Genomic DNA, 27,355 nt, shown 5'->3' with positions numbered 1-27,355 from the left:
TTTCAATTAATTAATTCAACGTGTTTACACTAGAGTTGTGTAAAAAAAAAACCAGTGTAAATAAAAATAAAGTTAATTTATTGGGTGTTCCAATCTCATGTCCCTAGAGAAATTAGTACAATGCATTTGTACAACAATGTTACATGCTATATATATATATATATATATATATATATATATATATATATATATATATATATGTACGTGTGTGTATCTAGGGAAGAACAAAATAAACTGGAGTAGCCTAAAAAAACTGATTATTATATTTTTTTTAAATTTAAAAACAAAATATATGTTAATATATATATCCGGTTCAAAAAAAGTAAATATTCATGATATATGACGAAATTTTATATATGTCATATATGCGACATATATTCTGATTTTTCCAGAGAAATTTTTTTCATACAGGATTTACTCTGTGAAAAATTTTGAGTCCACGGTGTCAAAATTTGTCCAAAAAATCGGAAAATTTGAACTTACGTCATAATTTGAAAATTAATTAATTCAAAATAAAAAATATTTTGATAAAAAATTTTTTTTTTAAAAAAGCTCAATGTGTTATTTAACCTCGAATGAGTTCATGTTTTTGTTTTTGTTAAAACTAAAAAAATACCGGAAACTAGTTCGCGAGTTATCGAAAAATTTTCACGAAAGATTATTTTTTTTATCAAACACAATAATTTTTTTTTTATTTGCTAAAAAAAGTTCATTTTTTTGTTAAAATAATTCTACGTATAAAGTTTTCTTTTAATCTTTGCTCGGTGGGTAAATAAAAACACGCAGCGCAAAAATAATAATATGACGGTAGAGCGAGAATAATAAAAGCAGATCTCAATTATTCTCTTTGAGTACTATTGTATTTAAACAAATGCGAAAACATAAACGAAAGACAGAGAGGAGTGGAAAAAAAAAGTAATAATAATAGTCAAAAGACTAAATGCTCCAGGCTGTCATCAGGTAATAAAGCTTTAGTTTAAAGAGATCAGGGATCAAGTTGACAGAAAAAGTTCCATGCGCATTTTTTTTATTCGTATTAAAAATTTAAACTCATTTAATTATGCATGTTAGCGAAAAACTTTTTTTTACAAAATAGTCTGTACATTTTTTCTACTGACATTTATTTGTACTCTTCGCTATTTATTTTCAAGCTAAAAATTCAAACTCAGTTTATCTCAAAAATCCAAAAGTAGTTCAATTCCATGAGAGTTTTCCATCAGAATTTCAAAAAAATCTACGAAATATTGACTAGGGTTTGAAAAAAAAAATTTCACGTCGGGTTATTATTAATATTGAGGTCAAAATTTCGAGTTTTTGATTAAATAATAATTTTAAGGGCAAAAGCATGTAATTTAGAGACTCGATCAGCAAATTATCAATTGCAAGCTCTCGTATAAAATTTCTAAAATGCATGTTTTTGAATTTGGCCTATTGCGGAGTACGCAAGCATAAATATTTATATAAAAAATACAAGCGATGTTTCTGACACTGTCTATCACGAACAGTATTCGTTGTGTATAAATAAAACCTAAAATGATATAATAAACCAACAAGTATAAACTCGCTGTTTATTTTCGGGTATTTCTTTGGCTTCGTCAATCAATCACACCTGGGATTCCCAGAGAACACATGTCTGCACCACGAACAATGACCCTGGCACAGTTACTAAGTTGACCAAGCGAAAATCTACGCTCCAACAATTCCAATGCTTCCTACCGATTCCCTTCCATTCAATTTCAGTCTATCTATCTATCCACTTTACCCATCCCATCCCAGCCCAGCCACTCCACCCACTCTACTCTAATATACTCTCTTCACTGCTCTCTGGAAGTCTATCGGTAAGTTAATCCATTTGCCACTGGAATTTAGTTCCACACGTTATGTAACGTCAAAATATATACCTCAGAATTGTATTTCTTCAAAGTCACATTTAATTTTGTAACTTCGTTGACGAGTAGACGATGGCGGTCAAGAAGGCAGGCTTAGAAAAAAAAATACATTTAAAAAAAATTTTTTAACTTCAATATGCGGAATTATCTGATATGTGAATAGAAGTTCCATTGCGATTCAAAAATTTATTTTTCCATGCTCAGACAAAATGGGATGGACTCAAAAACATTTGTTTGCAAAATGTGACACATGGGTCTACATCTGAATTCAAATTGTAAACCTAATTTACAAAAATATTTGAAATTACTAGTGATATCTGATATGTAAGAAAAAATTCCATGCTCAGGCAAAATGGGACGGATTCAAAAACATTTTTTTTGCAAAATGTGACACATGGGTTCACATGTGAATTTAAATTCTAAACCTAATTTGCAAAAATATTTGAAAGTATGTCCAAAAAATAAATTTGTACACAAATTTTTTCGAGACTCATTTGCTCAGCTCCATTGTTTTTCTATGAATGAAAAAAAAATTCTACTTATCAATTATTAAAATCTTCGTGTTAATGGTAATGTTTTGTTGTTTTTGAGAGCAATTTCCGTTAGTTTGTTTTCATGATTTCCTGTATTACAAAGCATATTAAAGTTTAAATAGTTTTTTTCTCTGTATTTAAATATTAAAAAAAAAAAAAAAACTATAAATTTTTTCTTTATTTTGTATTTTAAATATTTTATTTTTTCTTTCAACCAGCATCTCTTTTCATTTAAACTTCATTCCGTCAGTTAGATCCACTAACTGCGGAAATGAGCTGACTGAGAAATAATAAAACAACACAGCAATGTTACCTCACAAAATATATATACGTATATAAAATGTGAGATGTTTTACTAGTCGATGTTTCTCTGGTATGGCCTCAAGGTAAAGTATTTTATTTATCATTTTTATTATTATTATCATTTTTTTTTCTTTGTTATCATAGAGTACATGAAGATGGATGAGTAATCTAGTGTTCCGGAAGCTTGAAAAAGAATATAAAAAAAAAAAAAAAAAATAAAATAAGTGCAAATGTCAATTGCATCTGCGGCACTTGTCTTGGAAATATTTTTTAGTAAATAGAAAAATTCTTTTATTCACTTGCTCGAAAACTTTTAGAAATTTTTTACTGTATTTTATCTTACACTAAAGGCCCGAAAAGTTTCATTTCTCTAAAACCCTCCATTACAATCTTGATCTTTTTCGTGTCGTTACTTTCTTTGCTTACACAAAAAAAAAACACCCCGTTTTTCTAACATTTTTATTTTCACGTTTTTTTTATGCTCCCTCATGGCCATAATAAGAGAGGAAATACATTTTTTATTCGGTCTATGTTTTTTATTTCACGTCTTTATGTATTGTGGTTACTTTACTTGTGAAATGTTGATACCAATGAATTTTCTACAAATAGGCTGTATATATTTATATAAAAAGTCTTAAAAAAATTCTATAACAACACGGGTTGAATAAAAAATTTATTCAGGCTTCACTTTTGCTGAGCACTTACGAATTATATCAAATTTTCAAATCGAAAAGTTTAAAAAAAATTTTTAATTTTCTATCCATTCACTGAAAAAAATAATTGGTAGCAGCTACCAACTATTTTTTGGTAGCCGCTACCAGAATAATCAGTAGCCGCTACCGATTAATTTTCGGTGACAGCTACCGATAATTTCTGTAGCAATTACCGATTTTTTTTCGGTAGCTGCCACCGAAATAATCGGTAGCGGCCACCGATCGCCAATTGGTAGCTGCTACTGATTATTTTTTTTTAGTTTTGTAATTAATAAAAATTTTGTCTACTAATAATTTTATTCAAAAAAATTTTTGGTCTATATTATTATTATTATTATTATATATAAGTCTACTCATAAAAAAAAAAAAAAAAATCAGACTTGAAACTCAAGTACTGACCTCATTGAGAAGCCCTCAGTCTTCTATAGGACACCAGACTCTCGATAAAAATAAAAACCGCGACAACCGTCAGTCCACGATAAAAAGTCACTCTTCAAATAATTTAAAAAAAAAAAAAATGATCTTTGACCAGACATTTAATTCCTAAAAAAAAACAAGCTGCGAATTAGCGAAAAAATAAAAATAGTCTGGGATAAAAAATGAAGAATTGAATGAGAATGTATTAAAAAACAAAAGACTTAGTGACCCAAGGCGAGTTAAAACTTGGCAGTAATTGCGAAAATTATAATGGAGGACGTGATAGAAGCGGCAGGCTATCGGGCTTTGTGGTACCGGGGATTAAGGTATCAGGAGTAACGACAACCCGAGCATGGGATAGATCCAGACAGAGTGAGATAGCAAAGTGGGATAGTGATCTTATAGCTAAACTGATACGACAAGATTGTGATACTCTGTAGTTACCAAACGAGAGACTTATAGAGCTAAAATCTTGTCATGAAGTCATGTCAGACGTGTTCCGGCTCTGGCCAGCTCTAGGTTTATTTCCAACTCGAAAGTTACCGGCAGCTACTGAGATCACCAGAAGCATAAGAGATCACCGTAAAATGTAAAAAAAAATAATTGGCTGGCGGAATAGAAACCACGTAGCGTTGAAATGACCTGATGGTTTAATAAAAAAGGAAAATAAAAGTTTTACTACTCACGACTGTTTTTTATCTTTGATTTCTCTTTTACGTTTACTTGGGTGGGTTTATATTTTTCTCGTCTCGCTGTCTTGTTAGCTGACTCAATCCGGTGGATTGTGCGTTGACCTCTGTCACTCGAGCGTCAATTAAACTTCAACAAGCGGATTAGTAGAGATTACGAAGGATTGATGGTCGTAATAGATGTGGATGAAGAAAAACTAAATGAAATGACAGCAATTGCTATTATTTATTTCGTATATTTTTTATATTTCGCTGCTGAGTCATCTGCTGAATCGAATCTATTCTCGATAAGGGCGTGGTGTAGAAGCTTTTAAAGCTTCTTATTTTATATGTTTTGTATTGTTGATTTATAGAATAAAATAAAATAAAATAAAATAAAATAAAATGAATAAACTCAGGCGAAATTGAGGTATTGCTGAACCAGCTTTTCGGGAGTATTGACTTGTTTGGATTGGGGTAAACGATTTAAAGATTACATCTACGAGTCATCTACAAAAAAAAAAAAAAAAAAAAAATAAGGAATTTTTTCACTGCATTTTTGAGGTTTCGCTTTTTTTTATTTTTTCGAGTTGACATTGGGTTGAGATTAATAATGGGGCAGAATACATTTTTTATACACGAAAAAATAATTTTTTAGTGCCAAAAATATTTTATTTTGTGAAATAAAAACAAATTTTTTTGAGAAATGTTAAAGTCGGACTTCGTTAGCCACCTGCAGAAATTCAAATAGACATGTAAAAAATTACGGCCATTTTAAAAATGATAATGATTATATCACCAATTACTAACTGTTAGAAATTTTAGTATGGTAATAAAAATTTTCACGTGTTTATTCAAATTTCCGTTAGTGGCCGATATGCTCCGACTACCAGGACCATACCATGTCGAACGAGAATAAATTCTCCGTGTTCATCTAGGTCATATAGATGGATATTTATTTGAGGATAAAAAAAAAAATTTAATACCCGGACACTTCAATTATGAATATTAATTTATGATCTATTTATTTTTTTAAAAACAAACAAATCATATAAATATTTTAATAAAATTAATATGAACTTTATATGATTAAAATATTACAAGTGAATAAATTCACTGAATACTCTTCACATATATAAACATATAATTTATAAGATTAAATAGTCCACTGAATATTATTGAGTAGGCTTAAATTTAATACGAGTAAGTACGTTATATATATATATATATATATATGAGTAAATCCGAGTAAAAAAAAGTCATTCCAAAAATGTTCAAAAAACTTAATAGCAGCGAACTTCCAAATTTGAGACAATTCTGAATTTTGAATTGATTATTTTTGTACCTTTAGAAAAATTTGCGAGAAAAATTTTGAATCAGACCTTGTTTTTGAAAAGTTCTTATAAAAAATTACAAAACATAAATAATTGATTTCAAAGTTTTTCTTTTTTTAATAATTTTCAATCCCGCGAAATTTAAAAAATAAATAATTTCGCTTAATAAATTTTGAAAAACGTTCCTAAAAAATAATCAGTTGAGTTTTTTTTAGTCTACAACGTTTTCAAAGTTCAAATTTTGAAACTCATGATTATGAGCCTTTTTTGAAAATTTTTTCTTATGGGAAGTGTTAAATGAAGAGAGAAATTGATGAGCACAGTGAACATATATAATTGAGAGTAAATCAAGTTGAGAGTAAACAAAGCATTGAGTATATCAAATATATACCGTACATATATTATAGCATATAATGTCTAATAGTATAATAGTATGTCTATTAGTAACTAAACGTCAGTCAATCCTTCTTCATCATCACACCCTCATCTATCTATAGTCCATCGTCATTAATCGTCGACGGTGAGCTAAACTATGAGGTCATTTCCGTGCTGGTTGGTAGCTAGTATTGGTAGTATACCTAGAGGTAATGTTCTAGCGGTTGGAGTTGGTATCTAGGTGCTCTAGCAAAGTCTAGCGGTAGCCCACATGACGATTCGCGCGTGAAATCGTCAAAGGACTGGAATGAAAGAGAAATGCCAGTCTTGGTATACTTCTAATATAAACTCTTCTTTAATGTCAGATGTAGGGAATTACTAGCGTGTACCTAAACTGAGGTGATGTAAGTTGATAAAAAATATCACATCATATCATGTCATATTATAGCACAGCATAGCAATTCGCTGGAAAATTAAAGAGAATAATTTTAAAATTCGACCTGATGATTCTGCTTTCCAACGGAAATAAAGTTATAAAAAGTTTAAATTGAACTGGTTTATAAAAAATAAATTAAACCTGAAAAATTTTAAGTTTTGTACAAAGAGAAGAGATACTAATTTTTTTACCGTTAATTTTTTAACTGAAGGAACTTTTAAATAAATAAAACGGTTTCAAATGAATTTGCGTTACAAATGAAAGTTTTGTTGGATATTTTGTACGAAGTCAATTGAATGGAAATAATAGATTAGGAAATTGCAGTAAAACTTTTGTCGAGTATTTAATTTTTATCCTGACCTTTTTTTTTTTTAAGTTTTAATTGAAAGTTAAATCTGTATAATTTTTTTTTTTATTGATTACTGGGGAAATAATATATTTTTATAAAATTACCGTTTTTATTACTTTTACTAAATATTCAAATGTTAAAAAAAAATTTAACCTCTGCATAAAATTTGAAAAATCAGCGGAATTCAAAAAAATTACTAATTTCTAATTTTATAAAAATTAAAAAAAAAAATTACTTACTAAAAGAAAGAATTTTAAATAAAACAATTAAAAATATGACATTTACTTTTTCGTTTATTTAATTATTAAAAAAAAAAAATAAATGGCGCTCATTAAAAGTAAAAACAATAATCCAAACTTTAAAAATTGCTTACAGTCCGATCTGAACTCACATAAATAATAAACAGTAACAAAACTATTTAATGAGGTCTAGTGCAAAAGGTTCTTTATGCCCACAGGGATTTAACCAGCTATAAAGTCAGCCCAGCTGTAGATTGACACGACAATATAACAGACTCTACTCCACTCTCGTTTCATTTCCAGTCATAGTGTAGCATAACCCGGCTTTCTACCCCATTCACCAGTGACAGTAATAAAGGTAAAGGTGAAGCTGAAAGTAAAGCTGAAGCTGAGTCTGAAGTTGAGGGTGAGACCAAAGCTAAAGGAAAAGCAAAACCATTTTACCTAACGCCGTTTGCATTCGGGCTCAATTGTACCCAGGACCTTATTATCCCACAAGAACTAAAACCATCACCAACACAATTACCACCACCTTTTAACACTCATTTTTATTTAATTTTAGTTTCAACAATACCTAGAACAACCCAGTACTTTTGCGTTCCACCGACTAATTAATTATTGGGATGTCAAATTTATAAACATTGACAAGGTTACTCTACAATTGTAAATTGTTCAGCACTTGATTAATATGTCAGTTGGACAAATTAAACGATCAAATTGTAATTGTAACTGTAGAAGTAGTAGCAGTTGTAAAAGTAGTGATGTAAGGTAGAGAAATTGTCTGATAATTGACGTCAATTGACCAGCGAAAAATTAACTGGCGGTCATTTTTTGAATTTAATTTCGGTTTTCGCGCGAACGATATTGTCCAAGAAATTGACTGAAAAATTTTTGATGTCAATTTTCAGTAAATTTTTCGTGAGCTGACTGAACATAAAACTGATGGTCATTGTGCATCACTAGGAAAAAGTAATAATAATATATTTATTAATTATTTATAAGTAAATTGCTGGCCTCGTTACTGTTAATCATTAATTTAATGGTCTAGTTTATTCTTTAGGGTCGTTCATATTTTTTTCACGTACTAACGTTACCAATTTATCGAGCTATTTCCTGAGAAAAAATAAGAACGGTGAAGAAAAATAACGCGGTAAATTAAAGAGAGGAAAATTTTACATCTTGTAGTTTTTAAATTATTCTTCTAGAGTTTGTGATCACTCGCGAAGAAATTTGAGACAATTTTAAAAAAGTTTCATCAAAAGTTTTTTGTAATTTGAGTCTTGGTAGCAATTTAACTGATTGTAAGAAATGACTTTACTTAGTTTAGTAACGATGAAAATTTTGATGGTAAAAAAAAATTCTTTGATATTTTGTTGAAGAGAGAACTTGATGAGGTTCAATTATAAATTTGAAAAAAAATTTTAATTGTAATTAGAGGATTTATGGACAGTGTCGGGGTGACGTTAATTAGTGGATAGACATGCGACTTGTCGAATGACCACTTATCACTCAATTTTTAGTTATTCAATTTAAGATTGTAATTTGAGTAGTAAATTTTGTTTAATTAAAATTAATTGTCATTTTTATTCCTTTCATATAAACAAACAATTTGGTGACTCAAAAAAATGACAAATTTTTTTTAAGTTCATGTAAAATTTTTTGAGTTTCGCGCCCTGGAAATCCTCACCAAAAATTTTCATGGTAGTAAAAATTTTTCAATTTTCTTGTTATTACAAAAATTGTAACGCGAAAAATGAAAAATTTTTGAAAAATTTCCCTTAAAAATATAAATTTTTGAAGTTGCTCAAGAATTTTGACACTTTGAATATTTTTGGAAATCATTAAAAAAAATTTCTGAATTAACGAGACTTTGAGGGCCAATGAAATAAAATGGCACCATGGAAAAAAAAATTTTCCCCTTTTTAAATACTCGAGCTTGTATTGAATTCATGATTCTTCATAAATTATCATATTGTTATATTTTAATAGTATAAGAGTCACCCCAGTTTTAATTAATTTTTTTCTATACAAAATGTCATTAGTAAATTTTTTATAAAATTATTTTTAATTAAAATTATATTCGCGCGAATGACTTGTAATCACAATATTAATGGATTTTCTCAATTAAAAATTTTTATCTTTAAAAACCATTGTCTATTTGACTTTCGCTCCCCTTTCGTTAAAAAATCAGCATCACAGAACATAAAGAAGAACTTTTTTTTTCATAACAGTTTCACATTTCGCTTAACTTTTTTCTTCATACATATAAACATTGACTGGAAAATTTAATTCAGATAAATTTATTAATATATTGATAGAATAAATATAAAGTTTTATGAATTCTACATACATCAAAATATATATGTACATGTTATGTATAATTAAAGTGAAAAAAAAAAAACTTTATTCATTAGCCGACCGAAATAACTTTGACTACACTAAATATTTACAATTTGTCATCGAAAAGTTTTGCTAAGTGAATGTAATTTAATCCACGAGTACTTGAATTACAAAAAAAAAAAAAAAAAAGTTATTAATTAATTTATAATTTCATAAATTTAACGGTCAACTTTATTGAAATCTGATTCAATTTGACATCAGCAAACTTTATTTTTCACTCAATAAATTTAATACTTGATTAAGTAAAAACTTTTTACTTTAAGGAGTTTCAAAAAGTGGCAAAAAGATTTTTAAATAAAGAAAAAAAAGTCGATAGTAATTAAAGAGTCTTACAAGTTGAAAAGATCTGGTTCAGTTTTTTTTTTTTTTTTTTTTTTTTATCTTGGAAGGGGAAATTTTTTCAATTACATTGACGAGGGACCTAGTCACTCAAATGAGAACAGGATTCAATCGCTTAAGATTTACGACTCAAAGTGTTTGCCATTTTCTCGTGTTCGTATAGTATGGGCATCTATGAGAGCAGTGGAGAGTGTAAATGAAAAACCGACGGTTAGATCTCGAGGTGAAAAAGAGGCTCATGATTGTCAGTTAACGGTGATAATATATCTTTAGTCGAAAGACAGGGCAGTCAGAACACAAAACAGACCCTTTTCAACTAAGATAATGGGGGAATATTTATTTCTAAGATCTTTCAGGATCTTGCTGCCATTTCATTCAAGACGTTACTGAAACGGCTCAAAGGATTTTCGAGTGATTTTATACGTAAATTTTGCTGATGTTACTCTACTTGTTCTGCGGTTGCTGATTTATCACCGTTTCAAGCTGCTACTTCATTATGAGACATTAATGTCGGTTATTGCATATTTTCATTTCATTTCTGAATTCATCTTTCTGTTTATTCAAATATTTATCTTCAGTTTTAGTCTGTCCGTAATATTGATATGCTTCTTTGATTTCCATTCTTCGTGCAAAAATGGCTCAAAAATACGGCCGCGCCAAAAAATGGAAATTAAATTTTTCAGGAAGAATTTTGAATTTTCCGAAAATCAGTGAAAATGATCGTAAATTTAATTTAAAGCATATTCGATTAACTTTGATATATTTTGTACAAAATGCAGCTTGAATTGAAAAATTAAATGCGCATTTTCATGAAAAATTAAACTTTCGTTGTTTTGAAAAATTTAAATGGCAACTATTTCTGAAGTAACTTTGAAATAGCAACTCATTTTTAAACTTAGTCAAAATAATTATAAAAAAGTCAAAAATATACATGCATTTATATACTTTTGAAGAAATAGTGTTTTTGGAACTCCTTCAATGCATGAAAACATTTCATTGCAAATTTTCCGAAAATCGCGCCATGCAATTTTTGTAAAACCTTTTGAAAATACTCAAAAAAAAATGTATATAAATTTATGAATTTCAAATATGAATAAGCTTTATTTCAAAAATGATTTTTTCATCGAAAATTTGAATCTAATTATTGCAAAAAAATGCAATTTAATTGTAGGTTCAAAAATTGAACGTCGCCTAATTTGCCATTTTATTTTTTCATAGAAATCTCCAAAAAAATTTCAAATGTCAATTGACTTCCCTCTTCCCTGTTTTCTTTCTTTTCACTTGTCCAAAATCACATGTAATTAATGATTTAAATGGCAGCTTTTTTTTCCTCCAATAAAAACAATTTAATTTGAATATAAAATGGCTAACTTACAAAATCCAGCAATTACTTGGCATCTATCGCCTTAATAAATTCCTTTGATCCCTCGGGTCTTCGGCGTGGAATTGAGCGAATCGCATTAAAACTGAAACAAAAATAGCAAAGTGTTAAGAATAAGAACAAGAATAAAAATAAAATAGATTTATTGTTTAAGTAAATTTGACTTTTAGTTTTAACATAACATAAAATAACAAAAAGACAAATTATTGTCCATTAGCCTTAGACGATTTCCCTGCAGGCCTATTTTGCAAAATTATTTTCAGTGACAATTTAACTTGCGTAGAAAAACTTTAACAATTTAATATATTTTTATTTTTTATATTGAGACGCGTAATAAGACGAGGGCTTTGTGAAGATTGATAGAATATTCTGATAATGCTGAATTTTTTCCCATGAGCTTTTATTTTTTGTATCTCCTTCTGTATACGTGACTCTTTTTTTTTTTATTTTTTTGTCCTTGCCACCTTGGCTACTTGACGATCGATGGATACAATGAACTCACAATGCTTTCATGGGTATTGTAATATTATCGATGTACATATTCTTACAATCCCCTGTCTATATTTATTTATATTTAATGTTTCATATGTTTTTTTCTCAACCGAAAATACTCATGAATTTCAATTAATAAAAAAAAATTATCACTGATTTTTACGGTTGAAAAAATGTAATTTTCATGAAAAGTAGAAATTTTCAAAAATAAATGCAAGATTTTTTTTTTTAATTAACGCAATGTATTAGTATTTTAGCTGACAAAAAAAAACAGCGACTCGAGTCTATATTGCGAGCAAATATCTCTGGCAACGTGAGAATTTTATGATGAATTTAATTGTCGGGAAAATTGCCGTTGGTTAAATGGGGATGATTGAAATAATGTGTACCGAGACACGTAGAGAGGACGAAAAAAAAAAATAATTTAACATTACTGTGTACACTGAGAGTGGTATTCGTTTCTTCTTTATATACTTTTGTTATTTCGCTAAATACAGTCCTCTTTGATGTTTTTTCCATTTTTTTTTTTATTTTTTACCTTTGTCATTGATATTGTTAACCACGTGGTCATACATTTTTATTTTAGTGAGATGAAATTTTTGATTTTGATGTCAGAGTTTGGAAAAATTGCTTAGATAACATTAAAATTAAATTTAAGTCTCCGCTCAATATGATGATGCGGCAAAAGGTTTTTTGAAAAATGGAGTAGCCCAAAAAAATTTTTTCAAATTTATAGCATCGAGTGATGGATATATCATATATATACATGATTTTATTTAAAAAATGTTATTTTTAATACGTCTGAACAGAAAATATTTTTTTGGACATTCTAAGTCATAGAAATTGTAGGCCATATTGTTGCAAAAAAATTTTTTCAAAAAAATATATGTGATTTGGCTTGGCCTTGTTCCACATTTTGAATCACAAATAAATTTTTTATTAATATTAAAATCAGTTGATAATCGAATTTTTAATCCGCGCTTGAATTCTACTGGGAGCTGAGGGTCAGCAGTTCGATCCCAGCTCAAGGTAATTTTTTCGGCATGAATATTATTTTACCATAGATAATTTTCTTACCATATAAGTTATTCAAGCCGAACTAAACAAACATTTATTACACAACTTACATTCGACGTCATCATTCCCCTCTCAATGAAACTCAAATATTATCACAATATTTGCATACTCTGCAATATTTTCTTATATTTTTTTCTGCATTTATATACATTATATATACTTTGAGTTGCTTCACATTAATAATTCATCGTATAATTATCTAAAACTTAAATTGAACCATTTTATTTCAAAAATTAAATGTTTTCATGTTTTTTCGGAAAACAAAGTATACCGGGTAAAATGGGTCATTTCAAAAATTCAATTTTTTGAAAAAAAAAATTTCCCAGTCCTATTACCCCACCCCTTTGAATAATAAATTAATTAATAAAGTTATGAACTAAAAATAAATTAACATCGAAAATGAATTAAATGACATGGTGATTAAATTAATAGGCAGTTATTAAAATATTGAGCAATAAATGTCTATAAATGAGAGCATAAATGTAAATTTATCGTCTACATGAATTAGTATCCTGGTATGGTGTTAAATTAATTAGTATGATATAAATTTATGATTGAATACAATTAATAATGTTCATCATGTATAACTGACATCTCAGTGATGTAGACAAGCGCGTTAACAATGATCCAACCTGATTGTGCTGATTAAGCATCCCACCCGCCATCCGTCATCGGAATATTATCGGGTTTTCCCTCTACTCCTTTCAGCCTCTTCGCCACTCTTAACCCTTCCCCTTTTCATATGGAGATGAGGATTATCCTCCCACAGGCATGATGTGGCGGAAATAGTCAAGTCTCTTTTCAAGTTGAACAAAACAATAATAATAATAATAATAATAACAATAATAATAATAATAATAATAATAATAATAATAATAATAATAATAATAATAATAACAACAATAGCAAAGCGTAGAGAAAAAAGTACTCAGTAAATTGAAAAATAGCTACAAGTTAAAAACAGTTGGAATAAAAAGAATCGAGTTGGTTCTTTTTGTGTGCATGTGGATCGTGTCAATGAACACAAATACGCAGTATCGATGTGAGCTGGTACATAAAGTTTTAAACAAAAAATATACAGCAAAGTATTCTACTGGTTACCCATTTTAAATTGTCGTGTTTTAAAGCTTTACGGTCTCGTTCCTATGACATGACAATCAACGAAAAAAAAAACTTTTATCACAAAGATAAAATACGAGTACAAATAATAAAATTAAAAGACAACAATATTCGTGCCAATGATTTTTTATAAAAAATTTTTATTGAATTGGGTAAGTTTTATACTTGGTTATTTTTTTTTAACACGCGATTTTGTAATTGTCTCGGATATCGATTAATTATTTTAGTGACTAGTGAAAAAAAAATTTTTCTATGGCCACATTTAATTTATTTTTTAATTACTTCAATTTTAAAAAATTGTTATCGTGTAATTTTAGCAAAAAAAATTTCTATAACCAGTGAGAGATTTGTTGTATTTTTTTTTTTTGAATAAAATTTAATATTATTTTTCTGTAATTCTCGAGCAGAAATGTGAGAGCAGTTAAAGTCTTTGCTGTTGTGTCTTTTATTGTATTTTATTATTACTGTTGTTATTATTTTGTTAGCAGTCGCATTTATTGCTCACAGGGTGGGTGAGAAGTAGGACCCCTGTCACACTGAAGATTTCTATTATCCGTAGGTTATAGTAAATTGTGGCGTCGAGAAGGGAATGAGAAACAATAAGAGGAGAAAAGTACTCAAAACATGAAGGAAAAAATAAAATGATAATAAAAATAAAGCCGGCTGACGGAATAACCTCGACTAAAAACAAATACAAAAAAGTAAACTGTTATATTATTCACAATCAAATATATTATTCGCAATCGCAATTTCCTAATATCTATTATTCATCCCGGATCATGGGCTAGCAAAAAAAAACGTATTATTTAACCCCAACGCGGGTAATCTTCATCGTTTGTGCTGAAAAAAAATAATAAATGAGAGCTTTAGCAGTTTAATATCTTGCGATTTATATGAATCAATATCATGTTTTATAACGAGACTATTGGGTAGAATTATTGACAACAATAAGTTAAAAAAAAAAAAATTACATGAGAGAATGGAAAATGAAAATATGATTCTTGAAACAGAAATTTAAGTACTCCAATTTTAAAAATAACTTCTTATGAATATTCAACTTTTATTAAAGAAAAAAAATATAATACGTACTCTACAATCTTCAAGTTGTAATAAAAAAATAAGGAGGAGAAAATTATGAGCTGGTGATATTTACTGACAACTTGAAAAGTTTTTTTTTTTTACTTCATTTTCTCAGCCTTCATATATTTGAGGGTAATTTTCTTTCTAAAACTAGTTAAAATAACTATATATATATATTAGTGGAAAATTCAATTACTATATATGAAGTAAGTGGGGTATGTTGGTTTTTATAAATTTTGAACCCACGTCTGCAATTTAAAAAAAAAAAATTGAATTTAAAATTTAAAAGTGACTTGTGACGTCACTTTATCCTTATTACATTAGCTGAGTGGATTTATTATTGATAATAGGCTCCAATTGTTTAAATTACCCGCCAAAAATTTAAAATTCAAAATTATGTATTTTTTCGTTCATAATCGAGGATTAGTTACAAAGCTTATATTTAAATATTGACACGTCTTTTTAACTGACATATTATTTAACGTCTCGGTAATTGTATGTCATCTCAATTATACATATTTATACTTTTTATTATATAAAAAAGATGAAACATATTTTTCTATATTTACTTCCTGAAATATTCAAAAATTATTCGGTCAGAAAAATTAAAATTTCATATAATTTATGATTCCGTACACACTTTTCTCAAGAATAATGTATTTCGCGGTAATTTTATTCAAAAAAATGACCTTGTATATTCTTCATTGTATATAAATTTTATCCATATATAAGTATGCAAGTTGGCGGGAAATGAAAAAAAATGAGGGAGTAGAAAAATGTTCCCCTTGAGGTTTCTAGGATCACTTCACTTTGAGAAGAAAGAAAGTCCACAAAATATATCTTGTACCTACAGATACACTTTTTTGTAACTTATTTTATCTCAGGACATAAAAATCCCAAGATAATTTACGTTGTTATTTTACTGTCATGAAAAATTCACTGAAAATATGTTGCGTCAAAAGCTGAATATTTGACGACTTTTTTGGTAATTTCACAGATTCTGCCTGAAAATTAAGCCTTTTAATATTAAAACCTTGATATATTTATATTCATAATTTTAATTATAAATTAATTAACATGTGTGCCATGATGAGCAAATAGTCAAGTAGATATACCATTACTTTGGTCGTACATAAGTAATCAAGTAAAAGGTCGTTCTATGGCACAGCGTGCTTCATGTCCCGAATACATTTAATGTCACTCTTATTTACGAACACATAAATTCCTTTGACAAATTAGGAAGTTTAATTATGAGTAATGGGACTTAAATTAACGAAATTTTGTTTGTTTTCACTGATGATCAATATTTTTAATCTTTTATATTTTCGCTGATTAAAGAAATAAATGCGTAATTTGTTAATTTTGTGAACTAACAAATGAGATTAATTATAATTCCATGAGGTTTCTACATCACTAGTCACTAAGAAGCTACGGTTTCAAAACTACTTCTTAATTAGGGTTCGACCCCCATTTTTTTCCCTCTTGATACAAATCTAGCAGAACAGGAGACTGATAGACAATGAGCGCAATAATTTCAGGTAGAGTTGTAGTCTTTGGAGTTGTCGTTTGACAGTTTGGTAATCTTGAACCGATCATAGTCAATCCGACAAATTTACTTTACGAATTGCTGGTTTTCTTATAAGTGCCCAATTGATATTGACTTTCTTGAATTGATGCTTCTAAAGAACTTATTCACTTTTTAAGCACAGCATTAATGTTAAATATTAAATATTACATATGGATATTAATAGAATATTAAGGGCCGGTAAAAGGGTAGGGTTTATTGTTCGAAACTAATAACCGAAGTAGCTACAACATAGGGATAAACCTTCGAAACAAGTTTCCTTAGAATATTTAAATATGTATGATGCATTTATGAAGATACAGCTTGCTCTATTGTGTAGAAAGACGTACATACATGTTTATTACTTTGTTAAGTGAGTTAGACGTCATCATAAATTGTATCTCGGTAAATAAACGTGATAGAAGTCTATTATAGAGGTGTTTAGATATTGCTAACTGTTATATTCCTCCATAAGAAATTTACTCATAGATATATGTAGGGGAGACCGGGGAGAGACGGCCCACCTAAGCCGATTATTATTCTTTGTTGCTTTTAACCATCAAGTCGATTTACTCTCTTCCAACTTTAACTCAATTCACCAAAATTTTGGTGAAGCTCCTGAAAAAAAAATTTTTTTTGGGCAAGACGGCCCCCTCCGAAAAAAAATGAAAAAAATTTTTTTTTTTTTTAATTGTAAAAAAATTTCCCGCGTCACGAATGTTTATATTTTTGTCTTTAACAACTGTATTTACTTTTATATTACTCGAAATAACCTTTTTTGATATAATACGAGTAATTTATTCACTTCTGTAGAAAAAAATTGAGTGTTTTAATTTTTTTCCAAACATATTACCAAATACTGTACCAAATTTTATAAATATATTATTCATAATGTTACATATAATAATTATAATTGTTTTGTTGGATTCTATAACAAATTATATGAATAAATTAAAAGTTCATTAATAAAAAATAACTTAATTGATTAATAATTATTTTTCTATTGAATAAAAAATTGATTATTGGTATTTTTAACTTTTTCAAATGCTCTATTTTACTCCAAATCCATAGAATTAACCAAAAAATGATATTTATATTAAATTAATCATGACTAGGTTATAATAATATGAAATACATTTTTTTTTAGAATTTTTGAGTGGTTCATTTTGCCCCTAGTTTCACGTATAAGGCTAAAAATGAGTAAATAATCTGAATTTCTGATAATTAAAAGAAAACAAGAAAAAAAAATTTTGGTTAATTTTTGAGGTGAGCCTTCTTGCCCCAGGGGGGGGGGGGGCGTCTTGCCCCGGTCTTCCCTACACACAAAAATCAGGAGTGAATTCGGAATGATCTAGATTTTATTTGAATTTCGCATCCACTGTACCAGAGTTTCAAAATTAAAATAAACTTCCCTTGGAAGTGAAATTTACTCCAAAGGAATTAAATAAATAGACGTCATCCCCTCCATATTTAATTCGCGTTCACTCTGAAAATTTTTGACAGTATAAATTGCTTATATATATAAATATTGTGACAACTCTATTGTTCCCTTAGTCAAAAGCTGTCTATCCAATATTCCACTATGCAAATATCTATCTATATATTGATATATATAGCGATGATAAATGTAGTGACTGCAGAGAGCAAAATTGTACGTGTATTGGGTCAGATAAAAGTTTATTAAAATAATATAAAATGAGTAATCGCAAATACGGGGGTGTCAAATGACGACAGCTAGGCTGTATATTCTTCCGTCATTTCCGCATCGTCGATGCTCTTTGTTTAATATTGTATATATTGAATACACGACATAAAACGTACCTCGATGACGTTTCACAAGGTCGTGACGCCACAGTTTACTTTTGAATGGAATAACTTTTTACTCACTTTTAAAAATCAATCGTAATAAAAAATAATTATTTATATACTTCAATAAATATACACATATATATATTTTATCATTGTTATTTTTTTATTCATACATTAAATAAAATTTATTCACTGACCCTCAGCCATTTCAGCCTAAAATTCCCTTACAATATTTCAAGCCGGGAATTGATAAAAAATATTTCATTCCTCAACAATAAAATAAATGTATTCTTGTTATCGAGGATTTTATCCACTTATCCATTTATTTATGTATCATATTTATGTATTTAAAAAAAAATTTTATTTCCAGACTAAAATGTTCTGCGTAAGATTGTAATGTATGGAAAAATATTAAATATATAAGGACGGGAATAAAAAAAAAAAAAGGCGTATCGGTTACACGGCATTTTTCAATCCTTTTATATATATGTATCAAAGATATATATGTGTAAGTAAAGGGGATTCGATGAAATCGCTCTAGTTTTCTTGGAATCGATATGCGTAAAGGAACGGCCGGACACGATTGGTTGATATGACAAGCCCGGATGGTTAGCAACAAGAAAACGTGAGAAAGGAGGGAAAGGCTTCCGCTGACTTACAGATGAAACGCCGTCTTTTTAAACTCGAAAAGCTAGACTTTTGCTACACAGCTTTCACGGCGCATTTGTACCTCTCTTTCATATATTTCTCTTTGAATTTTATTTAATTTGAGTGCCAAATCAAACCTACATTTTTTATGATCGTAATTAAAATCTTCAATTTACTGTCAGTACAATGAGATCTTTAATTTTTAATTTATTAATGAGCTGCCGTTAATAAATTTAAAATTCAGTCTGGATATATATTTAGAGCCAAAAATTTTTTTACGGCTTTGGAAATTAATTATTAAAATTTTGACATCAATTTTGATGACGCGCCAATGGAAAAGGGATTCAAATTAATGATAAATTAATAAAAATTTTTTGACTTTCGTATTTTTGGGAGTGGAAAAAATTTGACAATTTTTTTTAAATCGGCAATTTTGACCATGTGGAAAATTAAAAAATTAAATGAATTTTATAATAATTAAGGGCGTACTTTGATCCTAAGCATCAACTCACTTTTAACGAGTTTTTAAAAATTTAATATCAGTTATTTCTTGCTTATAAATGTCCACAAAGTGTGCGGGAACTTTAAGTTATAACGTAAAATAATTAAATCCGTTTTGAATTTAAGTCTGATAAAGTTTTACAGTTCTCTCAATTTTAAGTTAAATAACTTTCGACCTTGATATTTATTTCACCTTCATACTTGATTCTTTTCCATTTTCCCCAGGTGTCTAATTATATATTTACGCAGAGTACTTAAAAAATAATTAAAAAAAAAAAAAAGCAATAATTTAAAATTTAAAAAACTAATTAAAGTGGACGAGTTATTTTTTAACAGCTCAATGAACGATAATTAATTTAATCAAACAAATAATTGAAACAGAATATTAACATTCGGGTATTGACCACGCGGACAGTGGCGACGAAGAAAAAATTTCATTTGTCTGATGATACGTTGGTGTGTTTGCTATTAATTTAGATAATCACCGACAACTGCAGAGATAATTAAATTTTATTTGGGTTTCCCGCGGTATTTGTCTGTTTAATTTTGTTTATTTCAAGACAAAGCTGTACAAGCATGTAATTGCATGCTCGCAAGCTACATGGAAACCCATAATGGAGTGGTAATACCGAATTTCAAGGTAACTATTATAGCAAAGCGTAACACGAACCGAGCACTAGTACACTTTAAATTGCAAGATATAGTGTGCTAATGTTAGTCCCGAAAAGCTCTTTGGCTATAGTTGACGTGACTTTTAGCAGTACAATGTCGTCCTTGTCGTTTGTTGCAGCTTGCATCTACGTAATATCATCATAACTTCGATATTTTAGTCTATTATCGCTAAAGAGTAAGTTTGTTGCCATTAAACAGAATAATTTCTTGGTTAATTTATTTATTATTTTTAGTTATACTTTGGAATTGACCGAAGACTTTCAATTATCATACTCGATTTTTTTTAAAGATAGCTTTCGAGTGAGAGATTAATAGAATTGTCACAATATTTGAAAATATGTAAGCAATTTATTCAAATGCGGAAAAGATGACTGTGTACTCATTTAATTCCCTTTGAGTAAAATTAACTTCAAAAGGATGTCAATTTTTAAATTGACATCAGTTTGAAGTAAATGCGGAATTGAATAAAATACAGAATACTCCGAAATCACTCCGTGGAAAAAATAAACTCTATTTTCAAAAATATATATATAGATATGTATGTGAAAGGATTGACTTAAATTGACATCGAATCATCTTACGATGTCTTTTGTACTAATAATTATTATCTAATTGATTTATTTCTTATCTAATATCTTGTCTTATTACCCCAATACTATTTGCGTTATTATTAATTACACAATTAATTTATCAATGACTTTCATTAAAAACTGTCGCGTAAACTCGAAATAAGCAAATTGACAGCAGCTGCGAATCTTAGAAATAAATTCTAAAAATACTCAATTATTTAATTATCATAACCTATTATTAATTCAATTACACAAGACGAACACTAAAATATATATTACTTAACATATATATATATATATATATATATGTATATACTATTATATTGTCTTAATATTCAAATTTTTTTTCCAACAATAGAGTTGATAATTATTGAAGCTTTGTATTTTATAAATAGATAACTTCTACATCTAGAGTGAATGAAAAAGTCATCACTGGTCGTGATGAAAAATTAAAAAATTTTTAATTAATTATCTATTTTTGGTGATCTATATTAATTACCTTTAAACAGCTTCTGTCTAGTCATTTTATAGTAGACTATTTTGGGTTATTGTACTCAGTATAATTGGCTTCTAAAATTAGATCGCGAAATAGTAAATAAAAACTTTAAAGGTCACTTGTAAATAATAAACGTTTTTATTTACATTCTAGTAAATTTTAATTGAAATGTTTTTTTTTTTTTGACATTTTCGTTTATGTTCAAAAGGTTCAATTTCAAAATTGCTAACGGGTAAATTGTAATTGATACCAAAAATACTAGATTACTTATTTGACATTTATATATATATGTAGGAAAATGGTGGACAAAATGGACCATCTCAAAAATTTGCTCAAAAAAAAATTCGTAATTTTTTTTTAGAAATTTTTCAGGACTAAATTTTTTGCACCGAAAATTACGGTGTCCATTTTGGCCACATAAAAAAAATTCGATTCTCTGTGGTAATTAAAAATTTGGTAATTATTTTAACCATAAGAAAGAATACAAAATACTGAATTCAAATTTTCAAAAATTCATTTCGGGGACCATTATACCCCCTATCCTCTATATATGTAAACGAGAAAACAAAACATAATGGAAATGAAAATTATAATTTGACCAAGATGGAATATTTTTATTAGAATAATTTAAGTAAATTTGATCTTTGTCAACAGTTTATTACACACTATTTTTTTTTGACTATTTGTTTATGTAGCTGTTATCTTTTTGTATTCATGTCTTGCCAAGAGCAAATGTTCTTTTTCGTATTTTCTAGTACATAGTTGGTTATATGTCGGTTTCATGAATATCAACAGGCTAGGCGGAGCTAGTATAAACACAATATGGTAAAACCCGACTGTTTTGTTTGACAATTTACAAACTTTTTCAATATTATTTTTAAATAATAAATGAAATATTGCGGGTAATAAATAAAATAAATACATCATTTGTCAATCAATAAATATATGAATTCAAAAAAATTTATAAAACATTTAAATAGCATCTAACCATTTTTTGAATATCGTTCATTTGAATTTACTTTTTTTGAATTAATATTGATATCGAAATTCAAATAATTTAAATTCCGCACCGTAAGTATTTCGCGGTCTATTTTAAATTTTTGGGATAAATAATTGTGTGCAATAAAGTGAGGATAATTGATTATATTAAAAATATTTATATATATATATATATATATATATATATATATATATATTTTTTGAATAATATTATATTAATGCTGTGTAAAAGTTTAAAGTGGAAATTTTAAAAGATTCAACTTTCTAAATGGATTATATTATTTTTTTTACGTTCAATTGTAGGGGAAGGAAAAATGAGAGCGATAAGAAAATAAAGTACTCTTGTAAACTTAAATGTGATGTATATTTCCTTTTCATTTATATTTTAAAATATAAAACATATTTTTCTCTTCCATTAGATTTTTTTTTTTCAAAATAAAATGAGCTAGTCTCAATTTTCTCTTTTTTAATATTTTCAAAAAATTTCACGGGTAAATTTATTATATATATATAGAAAATTCAAATTAATACCAAAGAATTATTCAAAAAAATTTTGATACTAAATTTTAACCATCAACTATATTTTGAAAAATTTCTATTTGAATTTTTCTCTGCATCAATTTTTGAAAAATAATTTTTTTTTTTTTTTTTTTTTTTTTTATGATAATTAAATTATAAAAAATTTGAAGATCAGCCTTAAACTTTAAATCAAACTTTTTTCAACTCATCCTCAATAATTTATTCAAAATTACCATAACTTTTTTTTTAATAAAAATCCAAATGATTTTTCAATGTCCGCTTAAAAAATAAAATTCCTTATAACCGAATACTTTGCAAGTATTTTATCCAAGGGTACTTTAATAGCAAATCAATGTTCTGATTAAAATTTAACGAATCGATTTATCTCTTTACTTTCTTTTACCCTGCTTTAACAAACTATAAAACTCAAAACTAATTATCAAAAATTCAAGTAAATAAATTACATTTTACAAGTTAACTGTACATTAGAAAAATTTTTTAATTTAAAATCCACTTACCGGTAATTAGTAAGATTGAACCACTAACAAGATAATTAATTAATTAATTACCCCCCAAAAAAAAACTCAAAATAAAAATGAAAATTTTTGAATAAAAAATTTAATTAATTAATTAAAGTATATGTTTATGTGATAAAACACAACCGACATCACGAATTTGTTGACAATCGAAAAAATGTGTGTTCAGACGCGTTGACGGAACGGCACTGAGCGTCAAAAAGCGTCGTGGCAGCCCCGATAACGACGCTGATGGTAAAGACGGCATGCGCGAACTCTAAACCCCGCGGTGATAATAATACGCGTGTGTGTTTATGTATTTATTATTATTATTATTTTTATTATTATTATATTTTGTAGCGTAACATCTCCGGTATCCAGAGCTCGGTATTAAAATCAAAAAGTAAACACAATTATGGATGCACGAAAATAATAAATGTAATTATTTTGTCTAATTAATTGATACGCTTTTAGAAAAATTTTTGAGTAATTGATTTATGATAAAAAGGACAACTTTTTTTGTTTTTTTGCTTATCGCTAAAATGTTTTAACACCAATCCATTATCGATTTTAGGTCACAACAGATTGCATTAAATAAGTTACTTTATTCTATTAGTCACGGTTTAGTTTTTTTTTTTTTTTTTTTTTTCGAATGTTGCCCGAACATTTGACTCAATTACGCGCTAAATATTTGTCTACTAAAATTTACCTCTAATATTATTTATTGTTAGATTTTGTTGTGAAACTACTTGGATTTTAAATTTGAATTTTTCATTTGAAAATTTAAATTTTTCAGAAAAAAATTTATTGGACTATTATTTTTGAAAATTGTTCAAATTATCGGTATGTAGTTATATGAAGCGTAAAAAGTAGTTTATATTATTTTAAGTGAATTTTGAAAATTTTTACGAATTTCCAGATGAGCGAATTTTCATTAAATAAATAAATAAATAAATTTTTGTGACTACCGAGTGTTTATTCAAGCTAATTTTTGATTTTATTTTAAAATAAATTAATCGAAAATTTAATTAATCAATCGTGTAAAAAAACCAAAATTTGTATTGACCAAATTTCGAAATTTTTTTCTAATCCTCAGTTTTAAAAAATAAAAAATAAATGAAATAGTATCACTTACTGTTACTAAATTTAGTATTAAATAAATGAATTAATTATTGTGAGACTTGTTGATGGATTAATTACAAAATCTATTAATAAATAAATTAATTTAACACGTATGACCTATTAAGGATGTAAATTACGTTGATTGGGAGTATGTGGTCGTCGTCCTTTGTCAACGATTCACATGCAGTGCATCCTTAATTGTCAGGATATATATCAAGCTCTATATACTGGAGCCCGTACGTTATAGTCGAGATTGATGTACAGATTTCACACACGCGAATTCATTAATCGATAAACCAGGCATGACATCATTAGTCATTATCATTATATTTAAATAAATTATTTTGAATACCAACATTGCGACCATTAGTTTTAGTTTTTATTTATTTATTATAAATTATTAATTAATAAAATTTTAAATAATAATAATAAAATGTATGAACATGTATTTAATCAATGAGATAATGATCTTAATATACTAGGAACATTGCTCTTCACTAAGCACTCATGCATGTGCTCTCTATTCTCTAATCTCTACTTCTCTACTACCCCCTGGGTCTTTCAAATTCTACCTCATCAGCTCCCGATTATCAATCATGATAATGATGAAAATATTCACTAATTTTCAATATGAGCTTACGGCTAATCCTACAAATTTATAATTAGTAATTAATAATAGTATAGTGCTGGAGTTAATTGCCGCGGGTCAAAAGACGCGAAATTAATTTTCAAAATTTTTTTAACTTTGGAACTTTTGGAATATCAACCAAAGATCTTGAAGCAGTTTCTAATAAATTTAACGGAATCGCCTGGAGGTGTAGAGGATATAGCCTTAGTTTTTATCAGTTATGGATCTTCACTGCCTTACACTTGTTATACTTGAGAAATTTAATATTTAATTTTGTGACTCTGAAGAGGTACTTTGAAATTTTAATAAAAGAAATTGTATGGAGTTTTTTTAAATTATGAAACATTAGTAGGGTAATTTCAAAGTTAAATTTATTTTACTTCGGGGATGGAAAAAATTAAAAAAATTTTTTTTTTTTAAATGTATGCAAGAATATGAATTTTATCGATTATCTATTGGGTTAGTTGTCATTTTTATTTTTAATGGAAGTATATTTATTTTTCAGAAGTTAATTTTATAAATTTTTAATAATAATTATTATTAATATACTTTTTGAAAATTAAATTTTTATCAAATTATTGATATCTGGATACTATTAAAAAAATTATCAATGGGATTTATGTAGAAAAATTAATCTTGTAATTTAAGTCTACTAGTAATTCATCAGCGAAATTAAAAATTAGAAAATTGAAATTTTTCAAGCCGAATTTTAGACACCCCTTCCTTTTATTTAAAAAAAAAATTCAAAGGATCTTGAAATGGAATTATATTTTTTTTCTGTCCAATTAAAAAAAATCGACGGGTCAATTAAAAAATAAAATGTAGCGAAAATTTTCTACTATCGAATTTATTAAAAAATTTAATAATTTCCAAATTTTGAATTTGTAAAATAAAATTCAACCGTTTTTTTAAGCACGCGCAGACTCCTTGGCGGGAAAAAATAAAATTTGAAAACTCAGCCGCATTTATCATGAAAATTTTAGTAAGCGCATCGTTTATTTTATTTTTCAAAAAATGGCGGGAAATTTCCCTGAAATTTGAATTCTATATTTTTTTATCATGCTAAAAAATTATTGACATATTTTTAAGCAGGTAGATTTTTTTTATTTTTAATAAAAATATACCCGTGCCAAGTAAAAAAATAAATAACAAAATCTCATTGAGTTGTATAATAATTTTATTAAATTTATTTAAATTACAATTACAATTAAATTTTTGTTATAAAATAAAACAATATTTATTAATAATTAATCATATATAAATATATCACCAAATAATAAAAATTACAATTGTATTTACGTAATGAAATAATAATAATTAATAATTACTATAACTACAACTATAATAAAAGAGAGCAAACAGTAAATTATAATTGAAAATAAAATAAAAAAAAGTCTAAATGAAACAGACGTTCTCCAGCAAACTGTTTGTAAACTTTAAAAATGATCAATTACATCTTCGTAAAAGTTTATTATTTCTTTTTAAAAATCTTATATTTACTTGACAATGGCGGTCTTTCTTTTTAAATCCACCGGTGTAATTGACTCGAGAAGAGAAAACTTATTTTTATCCTCAAACTCTGTTACATTAAAACTTAAAACTTAAGAAAAATAAAAAAGACTAACGATAAAAATGAACTTGAGTAAACAATAACAAACTTTACTCAGTTTCAACTCGGGAAAATATAATTCTGTCATACGAAATTTCATCACTTTTTTTTTCAAAATTACGATCTACATTTTCATAAAAAAGATCTACTGAAATCCTAGATCTTCTTAGATCTAAATTCGGTTACCCCAAGGTACCAAATTTTCAAGTTCCAGTTTTCTTCTTTTCAATTTCGGTCGTAAATTTTCGTAGATCAAAATTACATTTTTCCAAAAATTACAATAAAAATTTACTTTTTTTTATATTTATTTATTTATTAATTTCCTGCTTCATAAATCGTCTCTTTACAACTTTTTTTTTTTTTAGTAAAAATATATATTTTTTTCTCGTAATTAATATCTAGACTAAGCTCGCTCATTAGTTTTAATTAACATTCAAGTAATTACGTCTTTACTTAAAAAAATTTTTTGACGGACGGTTTTGTTCATTAAATTTTTTTTTTTCTCAATAATTAACAATATTTACTTTTTTTTTATAACAATATAACAGTCATCAATTTAT

The 27,355-nt window shown here is 27.4% G+C and overlaps 1 protein-coding gene across 1 annotated transcript in view; it reads right to left on the bottom strand.

Annotated features, from left to right (window-relative positions):
• The window catches only part of LOC103577428 (GTP-binding protein Di-Ras2), a 41,898-nt gene extending 18,293 nt beyond the window's left edge, over positions 1 to 23,605 (bottom strand). Inside the window, exons 1-2 of the mRNA XM_008558053.2 lie at positions 23,440 to 23,605; positions 11,371 to 11,461 (exon numbers count right to left, since the gene is read on the bottom strand). The gene's annotated coding sequence lies outside the window, so the exon portion shown is untranslated. The remainder of the gene's footprint in view (positions 1 to 11,370; positions 11,462 to 23,439) is intronic.
• Positions 23,606 to 27,355: the final 3,750 nt, after the last annotated feature.

The sequence above is a fragment of the Microplitis demolitor genome, chromosome 4 (assembly GCF_026212275.2).
Source record: "Microplitis demolitor isolate Queensland-Clemson2020A chromosome 4, iyMicDemo2.1a, whole genome shotgun sequence".
NCBI lineage: Eukaryota > Metazoa > Arthropoda > Insecta > Hymenoptera > Braconidae > Microplitis > Microplitis demolitor.
The sequence above is the reverse complement of the archived record's forward strand: the minus strand, read 5'-3'. Positions and strand labels throughout refer to the sequence as shown.